Below are 17633 nucleotides of genomic sequence, written 5' to 3' on the forward strand. Positions count from 1 at the left end.
TGGATCCCAGGGCCTGAAGGAGAGTTTCCTCTCCTTCAGACCCTGGGAACCATCAGGGATACCGTCCGATACTTGAGTCCCATTGACTTGTATTGGTATCGGGTATCGGTATCGGATTAGATCCGATACTTTGCCGGTATCGGCCGATACTTTCCGATACCGATACTTTCAAGTATCGGACGGTATCGCTCAACACTACCTAGGATTCCTACTCCTGATTTGTTTTTTGGGGACAGGTCCAAATTTTTGAGTTTTAAAAACAACTGTAAACTGTTTTTTGCTCTGAAGCCTCGTTCCTCTGGTGATCCCATTCAGCAGATAAAAATTGTCATCTCACTGCTGCGTGGCGACCCTCAGGATTGGGCATTTTCCCTGGAATCTGGGAATCCGGCCTTGCTTAATGTAGATGCCTTTTTTCAGGCTCTAGAATTATTATATGATGAACCAAATTCTGTGGATCAAGCAGAGAAGACCTTGTTGGCCCTGTCTCAGGGTCAAGAAGCGGCAGAATTGTATTGTCAGAAATTTAGAAAATGGTCTGTGCTGACTAAATGGAATGAGGATGCTTTGGCGGCAATTTTCAGAAAGGGTCTTTCTGAATCTGTTAAAGATGTTATCGTGGGGTTTCCCACGCCTGTTGGTCTGAGTGATTCTATGTCTCTGGCCATTCAGATAGATCGGCGCTTGCAGGAGCGCAGAACTGTGCGCGCTGTGGCGTTGTCCTCAGAGCAGATGCCTGAGCCTATGCAGTGTGATAGGATTCTGTCTAGAACGGAACAACAAGGATTCAGACATCAGAATAGGTTGTGTTTTTATTGTGGCGATGCTTCTCATGTCATTTCAGTCTGCCTAAAGCGTACAAAGAGAATCGCTAGTTCGGTTACCATCGGAACTGTACAACCTAAATTTCTGTTATCTGTGACCTTGATATGCTCATTGTCGTCATTTTCTGTCATGGCGTTTGTGGATTCAGGTGCCGCTTTGAACTTAATGGACTTTGAATTTGCCAGGCATTGTGGTTTCCCCTTGCAGTCTTTGCAGAACCCTATTCCTTTAAGGGGCATTGATGCTACACCTTTGGCTAAAAATAAACCCCAGTTTTGGACACAGGTGACCATGTGCTTGGCGCCAGCCCATCAGGAAGATTGTCGTTTTCTGGTGTTGCATAATTTGCATGATGCTATTGTGCTGGGTTTTCCATGGTTGCAGATACATAATCCTGTGTTGGATTGGAAGTCTATGTCTGTGACTAGTTGGGGTTGTCAGGGGGTTCATAATGACATTCCTGTGATGTCAATCTCCTCTTCCTCCTCTTCTGAAGTTCCAGAGTTTTTGTCTGATTTTCAGGTTGTATTCAATGAGCCCAAGTCCAGTTCCCTTCCACCGCATAGGGACTGTGATTGTGCTATTGACTTGATTCCAGGCTGTAAGTTTCCTAAGGGCCGACTTTTCAACCTGTCTGTGCCGCAACATACTGCCATGCGGAGTTATGTTAAGGAGTCTTTGGAGAAAGGGCATATTCGGCCATCTTCTTCACTGTTGGGAGCGGGATTTTTTTTTGTTGCTAAGAAGGATGGCTCCTTGAGACCCTGTATTGATTATCGCCTCTTGAATAAGATCACGGTCAAGTTTCAATACCCTTTACCTTTGCTTTCCGATTTGTTTGCCAGGATTAAGGGGGCTAGTTGGTTTACTAAAATTGACCTTCGGGGGGCATATAAACTTGTTCGTATTAAGCAGGGTGACGAATGGAAAACTGCATTTAATACGCCCGAAGGCCATTTTGAATACCCTGTGATGCCATTCGGGCTCTCTAATGCTCCATCTGTTTTTCAGTCCTTCATGCATGATATCTTCCGGAATTATCTTGATAAATTCATGATTGTATATTTGGATGACATCTTATTTTTTTCCATTTTTTCTCCCTCATCTATAGAGATGGATCCGGTTAAGGTTCAGGCCATTCATGATTGGATTCAGCCCACATCTGTGAAGAGCCTTCAGAAATTTTGGGGCTTTGCTAATTTTTATCGCCGTTTCATTGCTAACTTCTCCAGTGTGGTTAAACCCCTGACTGATTTGCCGAAGAAAGGCGCTGATGTAAGGAATTGGTCCTCTGTGGCTGTCTCTGCCTTTCAGGAGCTTAAACGTCGATATACTTCTGCCCCGGTGTTGCGTCAGCCAGATGTTTCTCTTCCGTTTCAGGTTGAGGTTGACGCTTCTGAGATTGGGGCAGGGGCCGTTTTGTCTCAGAGGAATTCTGATGGTTCCTTGATGAAACCGTGTGCCTTCTTTTCCCGTAAGTTTTCGCCTGCTGAACGCAATTATGATGTCGGCAATCGGGAGTTGTTGGCTATGAAGTGGGCGTTTGAGGAATGGTGACATTGGCTTGAGGGAGCCAAGCACCGTATTGTGGTCTTGACCGATCATAAAAATCTGATTTACCTCGAATCTGCCAAACGGCTGAATCCTAGACAGGCTCGATGGTCCCTGTTTTTCTCCTGTTTTGATTTTGTGGTTTCGTATCTTCTGGGTTCTTAGAATATTAAGGCTGATGCCCTCTCTAGGAGTTTTTTGCCTGATTCTCGTGAGGTACTTGAGCCGGTCGGCATTCTGAAGGAAGCGGTGGTCCTTTCTGCCATTTCCCCTGATTTGCGACGGGTTCTGCAGGAATTTCAGGCTGACAAACCTGACCGCTGTCCAGTGGGGAAACTGTTTGTTCCTGATAGATGGACTAGTAGAGTGATTTCTGAGGTTCATTGTTCTGTGTTGGCTGGCCATCCTGGTATTTTTGGTACCAGAGATTTGGTTGGTAGGTCCTTTTGGTGGCCTTCTTTGTCGCCTCATGTGCGTTCTTTTGTGCAGTCCTGTGGGACTTATGCGCGGGCCAAGCCTTGTTGTTCCCGTGCCAGTGGGTTGCTTTTGCCTTTGCCGGTCCCAGAGAGGCCCTGGACGCATATTTCTATGGATTTTATTTCAGATCTTCCGGTTTCCCAGAGGATGTCGGTTATCTGGGTGGTTTGTGACTGGTTTTCTAAGATGGTTCATTTGGTGCCTTTGCCTAAATTGCCTTCCTCTTCTGATTTGGTTCCGTTGTTTTTTCAGCATGTGGTTCGTTTGCATGGTATTCCGGAGAATATTGTGTCTGACAGAGGTTCCCAGTTTGTTTCTAGGTTTTGGCGGGCCTTTTGTGCTAGGCTGGGCATTGATTTGTCTTTTTCTTCCGCATTTCATCCTCAGACAAATGGCCAGACCGAGCGAACTAATCAGACTTTGGAAACTTATTTGAGATGCTTTGTGTCTGCTGATCAGGATGATTGGGTGGCTTTCTTGCCATTGGCCGAGTTTGCCCTTAATAATCGGGCTAGTTCGGCTATCTTAGTTTCGCCCTTCTTTTGTAATTTTGGTTTTCATCCTCATTTTTCTTCGGGGCAAGTTGAACCTTCTGATTGTCCTGGTGTGGATTCTGTGGTTGACCGGTTGCAGCAGATTTGGGCTCATGTGGTCGACAATTTGGTGTTGTCTCAGGAGGAGGCTCAGTGTTTTGCTAACCGTCGTCGGTGTGTTGGTTCCCGGCTTCGGGTTGGGGATTTGGTCTGGTTGTCTTCCCGTCATGTTCCTATGAAGGTTTCTTCCCCTAAATTTAAGCCTCGGTTTATTGGTCCTTATAGGATTTCTGAGCTTATCAATCCGGTGTCTTTTCGTTTGGCCCTTCCGGCCTCTTTTGCCATCCATAATGTTTTCCATAGATCTTTATTGTGGAAATATGTGGTGCCCGTTGTTCCCTCTGTTGATCCTCCTGCTCCTGTGTTGGTTGATGGGGAGTTGGAGTATGTGGTTGAGAAGATTTTGGATTCTCGCTTTTCGAGGCGGAGGCTTCAGTACCTTGTCAAATGGAAGGGTTATGGCCAGGAGGATAATTCTTGGGTTTTTGCCTCTGATGTCCATGCTGCTGATTTGGTCCGTGCCTTTCATCTGGCTCGTCCTGATCGGCCTGGGGGCTCTGGTGAGGGTTCGGTGACCCCTCTTCAAGGGGGGGTACTGTTGTGAATTCTGCTCTTGGGCTCCCTCCGGTGGTTGTTGGTGGTAGTGCAGTTGTCTTGGGGTTGTAATCCGGGCAGGTGTTTCTGCTGATTGCAGCTCTATTAGGTATTTAGGTGTGCAGGATCCATGAGTCTGTGCCAGTTGTCCATTGTAATTGGAGGGATTGCATCTCTCTCTGGCTCCTCATGCCCTGCTGTCAATTCAACTAAAGATAAGTGTCTGGTTTTTTGTCTCTGTGCACACATGCAGTGTGCTTTGCAATTCAGTGCAATTTATTGTGTTTTTGTCCAGCTTAGACTTTGTTTGGATTTTTTCAGTCATGCTGGATTCTCAGGAGATGCAGATATACTTTCTATGTCTTTAGTTAGATGTGGAATATTTGTATTATCTGCTGAGGATATTTTTAGGATTTTAATACTGACCGCTTAGAATTCTGTCCTATCCTTTTCTATTTAGCTAGAAGTGCCTCTTTTGCTAAATCCTGTTTTTCTGCCTGCGTGTGTCTTTCCTCTTATACTCACAGTTAATATTTGTGCGGGGCTGCCTATCCTTTAGCGTTCTGCTCTGAGGCAAGATAGAATTCCCAATTCCATCTATAGGGGTATTTAATCCTCTGGCTGTGTCGAGATGTCTAGGACGTGTTAGGTACATCCCACGGCTACTTCTAGTTGCGGTGTTAGTTTAGGGTTTGCGTTCAGTACAGGTACCACCTACTCCTGAGAAAGTCTCTCATGCAGCTCCAAGGTTACCAGATCATAACAATACAACTGGCCAACAATGAGTTAAATGCATCTCAGAAGAAGGGAAGAAAGAGCCATTTTTATTCTGTAGCCTGCTTTGTCTTTTCTTCCCTCTTTTCCTCTGGGTGACTGAGGAGTCTTGTTCTAGCATGGATGTTCAGGGATTAGTTTCTCATGTAGACCAGCTTGCTGCTAGGGTACAGGGTATTTCTGATTATATTGCTCAGACTCCGCTTTTAGAGCCTAGGATTAGTGTTGAGCATTCCGATACCGCAAGTATCGGGTATCGGCCGATACTTGCGGGTATCGGAATTCCGATACCGAGATCTGATACTTTTGTGGTATCGGGTATCGGTATCGAAACAACATTAATGTGTAAAATAAAGAATTAAAATAAAAAATATTGCTATACTCACCTCTCCGACGCAGCCTGGACCTCACCGAGGGAACCGGCAGCATTCTTTGCTTAAAATGCGCGTGTTTACTTCCTTCCATGACGTCACGGCTTGTGATTGGTCGCGTGCCGCCCATGTGGCCGCGACGCGACCAATCACAGCAAGCCGTGACGTAATTTTCAGGTCCTCAATGCCTAATTCTAGGCATTCAATGATTTTAAAATTACGTTCCGGCTTGTGATTGGTCGCGTCGCGGTCACATGGGCGACGCGACCAATCACAAGCCGTGACGTCACGGGAGGCAGGAAAAGCGCGCATTTTAAAATTACGTCACGGCTTGTGATTGGTTGCGTGCCGCCCATGTGACCGCGACGCGACCAATCACAGCAAGCCGTGACGTAATTTCAGGTCCTGTATGCCTAATTCTGCATTCAGGACCTGAAATTACGTCACGGCTTGCTGTGATTGGTCGCGTCGCGGCCACATGGGCGGCACGCGACCAATCACAAGCCGTGACGTCACGGAAGGAAGTAAACGCACGCATTTTAAGCAAAGAACGCTGCCGGTTCCCTCGGTGAGGTCCAGGCTGCGTCGGAGAGGTGAGTATAGCAATATTTTTTATTTTAATTCTTTATTTTACACAGTAATATGGATCCCAGGGCCTGAAGGAGAGTTTCCTCTCCTTCAGACCCTGGGAACCATCAGGGATACCGTCCGATACTTGAGTCCCATTGACTTGTATTGGTATCGGGTATCGGTATCGGATTAGATCCGATACTTTGCCGGTATCGGCCGATACTTTCCGATACCGATACTTTCAAGTATCGGACGGTATCGCTCAACACTACCTAGGATTCCTACTCCTGATTTGTTTTTTGGGGACAGGTCCAAATTTTTGAGTTTTAAAAACAACTGTAAACTGTTTTTTGCTCTGAAGTCTCGTTCCTCTGGTGATCCCATTCAGCAGATAAAAATTGTCATCTCACTGCTGCGTGGCGACCCTCAGGATTGGGCATTTTCCCTGGAATCTGGGAATCCGGCCTTGCTTAATGTAGATGCCTTTTTTCAGGCTCTAGAATTATTATATGATGAACCAAATTCTGTGGATCAAGCAGAGAAGACCTTGTTGGCCCTGTCTCAGGGTCAAGAAGCGGCAGAATTGTATTGTCAGAAATTTAGAAAATGGTCTGTGCTGACTAAATGGAATGAGGATGCTTTGGCGGCAATTTTCAGAAAGGGTCTTTCTGAATCTGTTAAAGATGTTATCGTGGGGTTTCCCACGCCTGTTGGTCTGAGTGATTCTATGTCTCTGGCCATTCAGATAGATCGGCGCTTGCAGGAGCGCAGAACTGTGCGCGCTGTGGCGTTGTCCTCAGAGCAGATGCCTGAGCCTATGCAGTGTGATAGGATTCTGTCTAGAACGGAACAACAAGGATTCAGACATCAGAATAGGTTGTGTTTTTATTGTGGCGATGCTTCTCATGTCATTTCAGTCTGCCTAAAGCGTACAAAGAGAATCGCTAGTTCGGTTACCATCGGAACTGTACAACCTAAATTTCTGTTATCTGTGACCTTGATATGCTCATTGTCGTCATTTTCTGTCATGGCGTTTGTGGATTCAGGTGCCGCTTTGAACTTAATGGACTTTGAATTTGCCAGGCATTGTGGTTTCCCCTTGCAGTCTTTGCAGAACCCTATTCCTTTAAGGGGCATTGATGCTACACCTTTGGCTAAAAATAAACCCCAGTTTTGGACACAGGTGACCATGTGCTTGGCGCCAGCCCATCAGGAAGATTGTCGTTTTCTGGTGTTGCATAATTTGCATGATGCTATTGTGCTGGGTTTTCCATGGTTGCAGATACATAATCCTGTGTTGGATTGGAAGTCTATGTCTGTGACTAGTTGGGGTTGTCAGGGGGTTCATAATGACATTCCTGTGATGTCAATCTCCTCTTCCTCCTCTTCTGAAGTTCCAGAGTTTTTGTCTGATTTTCAGGTTGTATTCAATGAGCCCAAGTCAAGTTCCCTTCCACCGCATAGGGACTGTGATTGTGCTATTGACTTGATTCCAGGCTGTAAGTTTCCTAAGGGCCGACTTTTCAACCTGTCTGTGCCGCAACATACTGCCATGCGGAGTTATGTTAAGGAGTCTTTGGAGAAAGGGCATATTCGGCCATCTTCTTCACTGTTGGGAGCGGGATTTTTTTTTGTTGCTAAGAAGGATGGCTCCTTGAGACCCTGTATTGATTATCGCCTCTTGAATAAGATCACGGTCAAGTTTCAATACCCTTTACCTTTGCTTTCCGATTTGTTTGCCAGGATTAAGGGGGCTAGTTGGTTTACTAAAATTGACCTTCGGGGGGCATATAAACTTGTTCGTATTAAGCAGGGTGACGAATGGAAAACTGCATTTAATACGCCCGAAGGCCATTTTGAATACCCTGTGATGCCATTCGGGCTCTCTAATGCTCCATCTGTTTTTCAGTCCTTCATGCATGATATCTTCCGGAATTATCTTGATAAATTCATGATTGTATATTTGGATGACATCTTATTTTTTTCCATTTTTTCTCCCTCATCTATAGAGATGGATCCGGTTAAGGTTCAGGCCATTCATGATTGGATTCAGCCCACATCTGTGAAGAGCCTTCAGAAATTTTGGGGCTTTGCTAATTTTTATCGCCGTTTCATTGCTAACTTCTCCAGTGTGGTTAAACCCCTGACTGATTTGCCGAAGAAAGGCGCTGATGTAAGGAATTGGTCCTCTGTGGCTGTCTCTGCCTTTCAGGAGCTTAAACGTCGATATACTTCTGCCCCGGTGTTGCGTCAGCCAGATGTTTCTCTTCCGTTTCAGGTTGAGGTTGACGCTTCTGAGATTGGGGCAGGGGCCGTTTTGTCTCAGAGGAATTCTGATGGTTCCTTGATGAAACCGTGTGCCTTCTTTTCCCGTAAGTTTTCGCCTGCTGAACGCAATTATGATGTCGGCAATCGGGAGTTGTTGGCTATGAAGTGGGCGTTTGAGGAATGGCGACATTGGCTTGAGGGAGCCAAGCACCGTATTGTGGTCTTGACCGATCATAAAAATCTGATTTACCTCGAATCTGCCAAACGGCTGAATCCTAGACAGGCTCGATGGTCCCTGTTTTTCTCCCGTTTTGATTTTGTGGTTTCGTATCTTCTGGGTTCTTAGAATATTAAGGCTGATGCCCTCTCTAGGAGTTTTTTGCCTGATTCTCGTGAGGTACTTGAGCCGGTCGGCATTCTGAAGGAAGCGGTGGTCCTTTCTGCCATTTCCCCTGATTTGCGACGGGTTCTGCAGGAATTTCAGGCTGACAAACCTGACCGCTGTCCAGTGGGGAAACTGTTTGTTCCTGATAGATGGACTAGTAGAGTGATTTCTGAGGTTCATTGTTCTGTGTTGGCTGGCCATCCTGGTATTTTTGGTACCAGAGATTTGGTTGGTAGGTCCTTTTGGTGGCCTTCTTTGTCGCCTCATGTGCGTTCTTTTGTGCAGTCCTGTGGGACTTATGCGCGGGCCAAGCCTTGTTGTTCCCGTGCCAGTGGGTTGCTTTTGCCTTTGCCGGTCCCAGAGAGGCCCTGGACGCATATTTCTATGGATTTTATTTCAGATCTTCCGGTTTCCCAGAGGATGTCGGTTATCTGGGTGGTTTGTGACTGGTTTTCTAAGATGGTTCATTTGGTGCCTTTGCCTAAATTGCCTTCCTCTTCTGATTTGGTTCCATTGTTTTTTCAGCATGTGGTTCGTTTGCATGGTATTCCGGAGAATATTGTGTCTGACAGAGGTTCCCAGTTTGTTTCTAGGTTTTGGCGGGCCTTTTGTGCTAGGCTGGGCATTGATTTGTCTTTTTCTTCCGCATTTCATCCTCAGACAAATGGCCAGACCGAGCGAACTAATCAGACTTTGGAAACTTATTTGAGATGCTTTGTGTCTGCTGATCAGGATGATTGGGTGGCTTTCTTGCCATTGGCCGAGTTTGCCCTTAATAATCGGGCTAGTTCGGCTATCTTAGTTTCGCCCTTCTTTTGTAATTTTGGTTTTCATCCTCATTTTTCTTCGGGGCAAGTTGAACCTTCTGATTGTCCTGGTGTGGATTCTGTGGTTGACCGGTTGCAGCAGATTTGGGCTCATGTGGTCGACAATTTGGTGTTGTCTCAGGAGGAGGCTCAGTGTTTTGCTAACCGTCGTCGGTGTGTTGGTTCCCGGCTTCGGGTTGGGGATTTGGTCTGGTTGTCTTCCCGTCATGTTCCTATGAAGGTTTCTTCCCCTAAATTTAAGCCTCGGTTTATTGGTCCTTATAGGATTTCTGAGATTATCAATCCGGTGTCTTTTCGTTTGGCCCTTCCGGCCTCTTTTGCCATCCATAATGTTTTCCATAGATCTTTATTGTGGAAATATGTGGTGCCCGTTGTTCCCTCTGTTGATCCTCCTGCTCCTGTGTTGGTTGATGGGGAGTTGGAGTATGTGGTTGAGAAGATTTTGGATTCTCGCTTTTCGAGGCGGAGGCTTCAGTACCTTGTCAAATGGAAGGGTTATGGCCAGGAGGATAATTCTTGGGTTTTTGCCTCTGATGTCCATGCTGCTGATTTGGTCCGTGCCTTTCATCTGGCTCGTCCTGATCGGCCTGGGGGCTCTGGTGAGGGTTCGGTGACCCCTCTTCAAGGGGGGGTACTGTTGTGAATTCTGCTCTTGGGCTCCCTCCGGTGGTTGTTGGTGGTAGTGCAGTTGTCTTGGGGTTGTAATCCGGGCAGGTGTTTCTGCTGATTGCAGCTCTATTAGGTATTTAGGTGTGCAGGATCCATGAGTCTGTGCCAGTTGTCCATTGTAATTGGAGGGATTGCATCTCTCTCTGGCTCCTCATGCCCTGCTGTCAATTCAACTAAAGATAAGTGTCTGGTTTTTTGTCTCTGTGCACACATGCAGTGTGCTTTGCAATTCAGTGCAATTTATTGTGTTTTTGTCCAGCTTAGACTTTGTTTGGATTTTTTCAGTCATGCTGGATTCTCAGGAGATGCAGATATACTTTCTATGTCTTAGTTAGATGTGGAATATTTGTATTATCTGCTGAGGATATTTTTAGGATTTTAATACTGACCGCTTAGAATTCTGTCCTATCCTTTTCTATTTAGCTAGAAGTGCCTCTTTTGCTAAATCCTGTTTTTCAGCCTGCGTGTGTCTTTCCTCTTATACTCACAGTTAATATTTGTGCGGGGCTGCCTATCCTTTAGCGTTCTGCTCTGAGGCAAGATAGAATTCCCAATTCCATCTATAGGGGTATTTAATCCTCTGGCTGTGTCGAGATGTCTAGGACGTGTTAGGTACATCCCACGGCTACTTCTAGTTGCGGTGTTAGTTTAGGGTTTGCGGTCAGTACAGGTACCACCTACTCCTGAGAAAGTCTCTCATGCAGCTCCAAGGTTACCAGATCATAACAATACAACTGGCCAACAATGAGTTAAATGCATCTCAGAAGAAGGGAAGAAAGAGCCATTTTTATTCTGTAGCCTGCTTTGTCTTTTCTTCCCTCTTTTCCTCTGGGTGACTGAGGAGTCTTGTTCTAGCATGGATGTTCAGGGATTAGTTTCTCATGTAGACCAGCTTGCTGCTAGGGTACAGGGTATTTCTGATTATATTGCTCAGACTCCGCTTTTAGAGCCTAGGATTAGTGTTGAGCATTCCGATACCGCAAGTATCGGGTATCGGCCGATACTTGCGGGTATCGGAATTCCGATACCGAGATCCGATACTTTTGTGGTATCGGGTATCGGTATCGAAACAACATTAATGTGTAAAATAAAGAATTAAAATAAAAAATATTGCTATACTCACCTCTCCGACGCAGCCTGGACCTCACCGAGGGAACCGGCAGCATTCTTTGCTTAAAATGCGCGTGTTTACTTCCTTCCGTGACGTCACGGCTTGTGATTGGTCGCGTGCCGCCCATGTGGCCGCAACGCGACCAATCACAGCAAGCCGTGACGTAATTTTCAGGTCCTCAATGCCTAATTCTAGGCATTCAATGATTTTAAAATTACGTTCCGGCTTGTGATTGGTCGCGTCGCGGTCACATGGGCGACGCGACCAATCACAAGCCGTGACGTCACGGGAGGCAGGAAAAGCGCGCATTTTAAAATTACGTCACGGCTTGTGATTGGTTGCGTGCCGCCCATGTGACCGCGACGCGACCAATCACAGCAAGCCGTGACGTAATTTCAGGTCCTGTATGCCTAATTCTGCATTCAGGACCTGAAATTACGTCACGGCTTGCTGTGATTGGTCGCGTCGCGGCCACATGGGCGGCACGCGACCAATCACAAGCCGTGACGTCACGGAAGGAAGTAAACGCGCGCATTTTAAGCAAAGAACGCTGCCGGTTCCCTCGGTGAGGTCCAGGCTGCGTCGGAGAGGTGAGTATAGCAATATTTTTTATTTTAATTCTTTATTTTACACAGTAATATGGATCCCAGGGCCTGAAGGAGAGTTTCCTCTCCTTCAGACCCTGGGAACCATCAGGGATACCGTCCAATACTTGAGTCCCATTGACTTGTATTGGTATCGGGTATCGGTATCGGATTAGATCCGATACTTTGCCGGTATCGGCCGATACTTTCCGATACCGATACTTTCAAGTATCAGACGGTATCGCTCAACACTACCTAGGATTCCTACTCCTGATTTGTTTTTTGGGGACAGGTCCAAATTTTTGAGTTTTAAAAACAACTGTAAACTGTTTTTTGCTCTGAAGCCTCGTTCCTCTGGTGATCCCATTCAGCAGATAAAAATTGTCATCTCACTGCTGCGTGGCGACCCTCAGGATTGGGCATTTTCCCTGGAATCTGGGAATCCGGCCTTGCTTAATGTAGATGCCTTTTTTCAGGCTCTAGAATTATTATATGATGAACCAAATTCTGTGGATCAAGCAGAGAAGACCTTGTTGGCTCTGTCTCAGGGTCAAGAAGTGGCAGAATTGTATTGTCAGAAATTTAGAAAATGGTCTGTGCTGACTAAATGGAATGAGGATGCTTTGGCGGCAATTTTCAGAAAGGGTCTTTCTGAATCTGTTAAAGATGTTATCGTGGGGTTTCCCACGCCTGTTGGTCTGAGTGATTCTATGTCTCTGGCCATTCAGATAGATCGGCGCTTGCAGGAGCGCAGAACTGTGCGCGCTGTGGCGTTGTCCTCAGAGCAGATGCCTGAGCCTATGCAGTGTGATAGGATTCTGTCTAGAACGGAACAACAAGGATTCAGACATCAGAATAGGTTGTGTTTTTATTGTGGCGATGCTTCTCATGTCATTTCAGTCTGCCTAAAGCGTACAAAGAGAATCGCTAGTTCGGTTACCATCGGAACTGTACAACCTAAATTTCTGTTATCTGTGACCTTGATATGCTCATTGTCGTCATTTTCTGTCATGGCGTTTGTGGATTCAGGTGCCGCTTTGAACTTAATGGACTTTGAATTTGCCAGGCATTGTGGTTTCCCCTTGCAGTCTTTGCAGAACCCTATTCCTTTAAGGGGCATTGATGCTACACCTTTGGCTAAAAATAAACCCCAGTTTTGGACACAGGTGACCATGTGCTTGGTGCCAGCCCATCAGGAAGATTGTCGTTTTCTGGTGTTGCATAATTTGCATGATGCTATTGTGCTGGGTTTTCCATGGTTGCAGATACATAATCCTGTGTTGGATTGGAAGTCTATGTCTGTGACTAGTTGGGGTTGTCAGGGGGTTCATAATGACATTCCTGTGATGTCAATCTCCTCTTCCTCCTCTTCTGAAGTTCCAGAGTTTTTGTCTGATTTTCAGGATGTATTCAATGAGCCCAAGTCCAGTTCCCTTCCACCGCATAGGGACTGTGATTGTGCTATTGACTTGATTCCAGGCTGTAAGTTTCCTAAGTGCCGACTTTTCAACCTGTCTGTGCCGCAACATACTGCCATGCGGAGTTATGTTAAGGAGTCTTTGGAGAAAGGGCATATTCGGCCATCTTCTTCACTGTTGGGAGCGGGATTTTTTTTTGTTGCTAAGAAGGATGGCTCCTTGAGACCCTGTATTGATTATCGCCTCTTGAATAAGATCACGGTCAAGTTTCAATACCCTTTACCTTTGCTTTCCGATTTGTTTGCCAGGATTAAGGGGGCTAGTTGGTTTACTAAAATTGACCTTCGGGGGGCATATAATCTTGTTCGTATTAAGCAGGGTGACGAATGGAAAACTGCATTTAATACGCCCGAAGGCCATTTTGAATACCCTGTGATGCCATTCGGGCTCTCTAATGCTCCATCTGTTTTTCAGTCCTTCATGCATGATATCTTCCGGAATTATCTTGATAAATTCATGATTGTATATTTGGATGACATCTTATTTTTTTCCATTTTTTCTCCCTCATCTATAGAGATGGATCCGGTTAAGGTTCAGGCCATTCATGATTGGATTCAGCCCACATCTGTGAAGAGCCTTCAGAAATTTTGGGGCTTTGCTAATTTTTATCGCCGTTTCATTGCTAACTTCTCCAGTGTGGTTAAACCCCTGACTGATTTGCCGAAGAAAGGCGCTGATGTAAGGAATTGGTCCTCTGTGGCTGTCTCTGCCTTTCAGGAGCTTAAACGTCGATATACTTCTGCCCCGGTGTTGCGTCAGCCAGATGTTTCTCTTCCGTTTCAGGTTGAGGTTGACGCTTCTGAGATTGGGGCAGGGGCCGTTTTGTCTCAGAGGAATTCTGATGGTTCCTTGATGAAACCGTGTGCCTTCTTTTCCCGTAAGTTTTCGCCTGCTGAACGCAATTATGATGTCGGCAATCGGGAGTTGTTGGCTATGAAGTGGGCGTTTCAGGAATGGCGACATTGGCTTGAGGGAGCCAAGCACCGTATTGTGGTCTTGACCGATCATAAAAATCTGATTTACCTCGAATCTGCCAAACGGCTGAATCCTAGACAGGCTCGATGGTCCCTGTTTTTCTCCCGTTTTGATTTTGTGGTTTCGTATCTTCTGGGTTCTTAGAATATTAAGGCTGATGCCCTCTCTAGGAGTTTTTTGCCTGATTCTCGTGAGGTACTTGAGCCGGTCGGCATTCTGAAGGAAGCGGTGGTCCTTTCTGCCATTTCCCCTGATTTGCGACGGGTTCTGCAGGAATTTCAGGCTGACAAACCTGACCGCTGTCCAGTGGGGAAACTGTTTGTTCCTGATAGATGGACTAGTAGAGTGATTTCTGAGGTTCATTGTTCTGTGTTGGCTGGCCATCCTGGTATTTTTGGTACCAGAGATTTGGTTGGTAGGTCCTTTTGGTGGCCTTCTTTGTCGCCTCATGTGCGTTCTTTTGTGCAGTCCTGTGGGACTTATGCGCGGGCCAAGCCTTGTTGTTCCCGTGCCAGTGGGTTGCTTTTGCCTTTGCCGGTCCCAGAGAGGCCCTGGACGCATATTTCTATGGATTTTATTTCAGATCTTCCGGTTTCCCAGAGGATGTCGGTTATCTGGGTGGTTTGTGACTGGTTTTCTAAGATGGTTCATTTGGTGCCTTTGCCTAAATTGCCTTCCTCTTCTGATTTGGTTCCGTTGTTTTTTCAGCATGTGGTTCGTTTGCATGGTATTCCGGAGAATATTGTGTCTGACAGAGGTTCCCAGTTTGTTTCTAGGTTTTGGCAGGCCTTTTGTGCTAGGCTGGGCATTGATTTGTCTTTTTCTTCCGCATTTCATCCTCAGACAAATGGCCAGACCGAGCAAACTAATCAGACTTTGGAAACTTATTTGAGATGCTTTGTGTCTGCTGATCAGGATGATTGGGTGGCTTTCTTGCCATTGGCCGAGTTTGCCCTTAATAATCGGGCTAGTTCGGCTATCTTAGTTTCGCCCTTCTTTTGTAATTTTGGTTTTCATCCTCATTTTTCTTCGGGGCAAGTTGAACCTTCTGATTGTCCTGGTGTGGATTCTGTGGTTGACCGGTTGCAGCAGATTTGGGCTCATGTGGTCGACAATTTGGTGTTGTCTCAGGAGGAGGCTCAGTGTTTTGCTAACCGTCGTCGGTGTGTTGGTTCCCGGCTTCGGGTTGGGGATTTGGTCTGGTTGTCTTCCCGTCATGTTCCTATGAAGGTTTCTTCCCCTAAATTTAAGCCTCGGTTTATTGGTCCTTATAGGATTTCTGAGATTATCAATCCGGTGTCTTTTCGTTTGGCCCTTCCGGCCTCTTTTGCCATCCATAATGTTTTCCATAGATCTTTATTGTGGAAATATGTGGTGCCCGTTGTTCCCTCTGTTGATCCTCCTGCTCCTGTGTTGGTTGATGGGGAGTTGGAGTATGTGGTTGAGAAGATTTTGGATTCTCGCTTTTCGAGGCGGAGGCTTCAGTACCTTGTCAAATGGAAGGGTTATGGCCAGGAGGATAATTCTTGGGTTTTTGCCTCTGATGTCCATGCTGCTGATTTGGTCCGTGCCTTTCATCTGGCTCGTCCTGATCGGCCTGGGGGCTCTGGTGAGGGTTCGGTGACCCCTCTTCAAGGGGGGGTACTGTTGTGAATTCTGCTCTTGGGCTCCCTCCGGTGGTTGTTGGTGGTAGTGCAGTTGTCTTGGGGTTGTAATCCGGGCAGGTGTTTCTGCTGATTGCAGCTCTATTAGGTATTTAGGTGTGCAGGATCCATGAGTCTGTGCCAGTTGTCCATTGTAATTGGAGGGATTGCATCTCTCTCTGGCTCCTCATGCCCTGCTGTCAATTCAACTAAAGATAAGTGTCTGGTTTTTTGTCTCTGTGCACACATGCAGTGTGCTTTGCAATTCAGTGCAATTTATTGTGTTTTTGTCCAGCTTAGACTTTGTTTGGATTTTTTCAGTCATGCTGGATTCTCAGGAGATGCAGATATACTTTCTATGTCTTTAGTTAGATGTGGAATATTTGTATTATCTGCTGAGGATATTTTTAGGATTTTAATACTGACCGCTTAGAATTCTGTCCTATCCTTTTCTATTTAGCTAGAAGTGCCTCTTTTGCTAAATCCTGTTTTTCTGCCTGCGTGTGTCTTTCCTCTTATACTCACAGTTAATATTTGTGCGGGGCTGCCTATCCTTTAGGGTTCTGCTCTGAGGCAAGATAGAATTCCCAATTCCATCTATAGGGGTAATTAATCCTCTGGCTGTGTCGAGATGTCTAGGACGTGTTAGGTACATCCCACGGCTACTTCTAGTTGCGGTGTTAGTTTAGGGTTTGCGGTCAGTACAGGTACCACCTACTCCTGAGAAAGTCTCTCATGCAGCTCCAAGGTTACCAGATCATAACAATACAACTGGCCAACAATGAGTTAAATGCATCTCAGAAGAAGGGAAGAAAGAGCCATTTTTATTCTGTAGCCTGCTTTGTCTTTTCTTCCCTCTTTTCCTCTGGGTGACTGAGGAGTCTTGTTCTAGCATGGATGTTCAGGGATTAGTTTCTCATGTAGACCAGCTTGCTGCTAGGGTACAGGGTATTTCTGATTATATTGCTCAGACTCCGCTTTTAGAGCCTAGGATTAGTCTTGAGCATTCCGATACCGCAAGTATCGGGTATCGGCCGATACTTGCGGGTATCGGAATTCCGATACCGAGATCCGATACTTTTGTGGTATCGGGTATCGGTATCGAAACAACATTAATGTGTAAAATAAAGAATTAAAATAAAAAATATTGCTATACTCACCTCTCCGACGCAGCCTGGACCTCACCGAGGGAACCGGCAGCATTCTTTGCTTAAAATGCGCGTGTTTACTTCCTTCCGTGACGTCACGGCTTGTGATTGGTCGCGTGCCGCCCATGTGGCCGCGACGCGACCAATCACAGCAAGCCGTGACGTAATTTTCAGGTCCTCAATGCCTAATTCTAGGCATTCAATGATTTTAAAATTACGTTCCGGCTTGTGATTGGTCGCGTCGCGGTCACATGGGCGACGCGACCAATCACAAGCCGTGACGTCACGGGAGGCAGGAAAAGCGCGCATTTTAAAATTACGTCACGGCTTGTGATTGGTTGCGTGCCGCCCATGTGACCGCGACGCGACCAATCACAGCAAGCCGTGACGTAATTTCAGGTCCTGTATGCCTAATTCTGCATTCAGGACCTGAAATTACGTCACGGCTTGCTGTGATTGGTCGCGTCGCGGCCACATGGGCGGCACGCGACCAATCACAAGCCGTGACGTCACGGAAGGAAGTAAACGCGCGCATTTTAAGCAAAGAACGCTGCCGGTTCCCTCGGTGAGGTCCAGGCTGCGTCGGAGAGGTGAGTATAGCAATATTTTTTATTTTAATTCTTTATTTTACACAGTAATATGGATCCCAGGGCCTGAAGGAGAGTTTCCTCTCCTTCAGACCCTGGGAACCATCAGGGATACCGTCCGATACTTGAGTCCCATTGACTTGTATTGGTATCGGGTATCGGTATCGGATTAGATCCGATACTTTGCCGGTATCGGCCGATAC

This window comes from Ranitomeya variabilis, chromosome 1 (assembly GCF_051348905.1).
Source record: "Ranitomeya variabilis isolate aRanVar5 chromosome 1, aRanVar5.hap1, whole genome shotgun sequence".
Lineage (NCBI taxonomy): Eukaryota > Metazoa > Chordata > Amphibia > Anura > Dendrobatidae > Ranitomeya > Ranitomeya variabilis.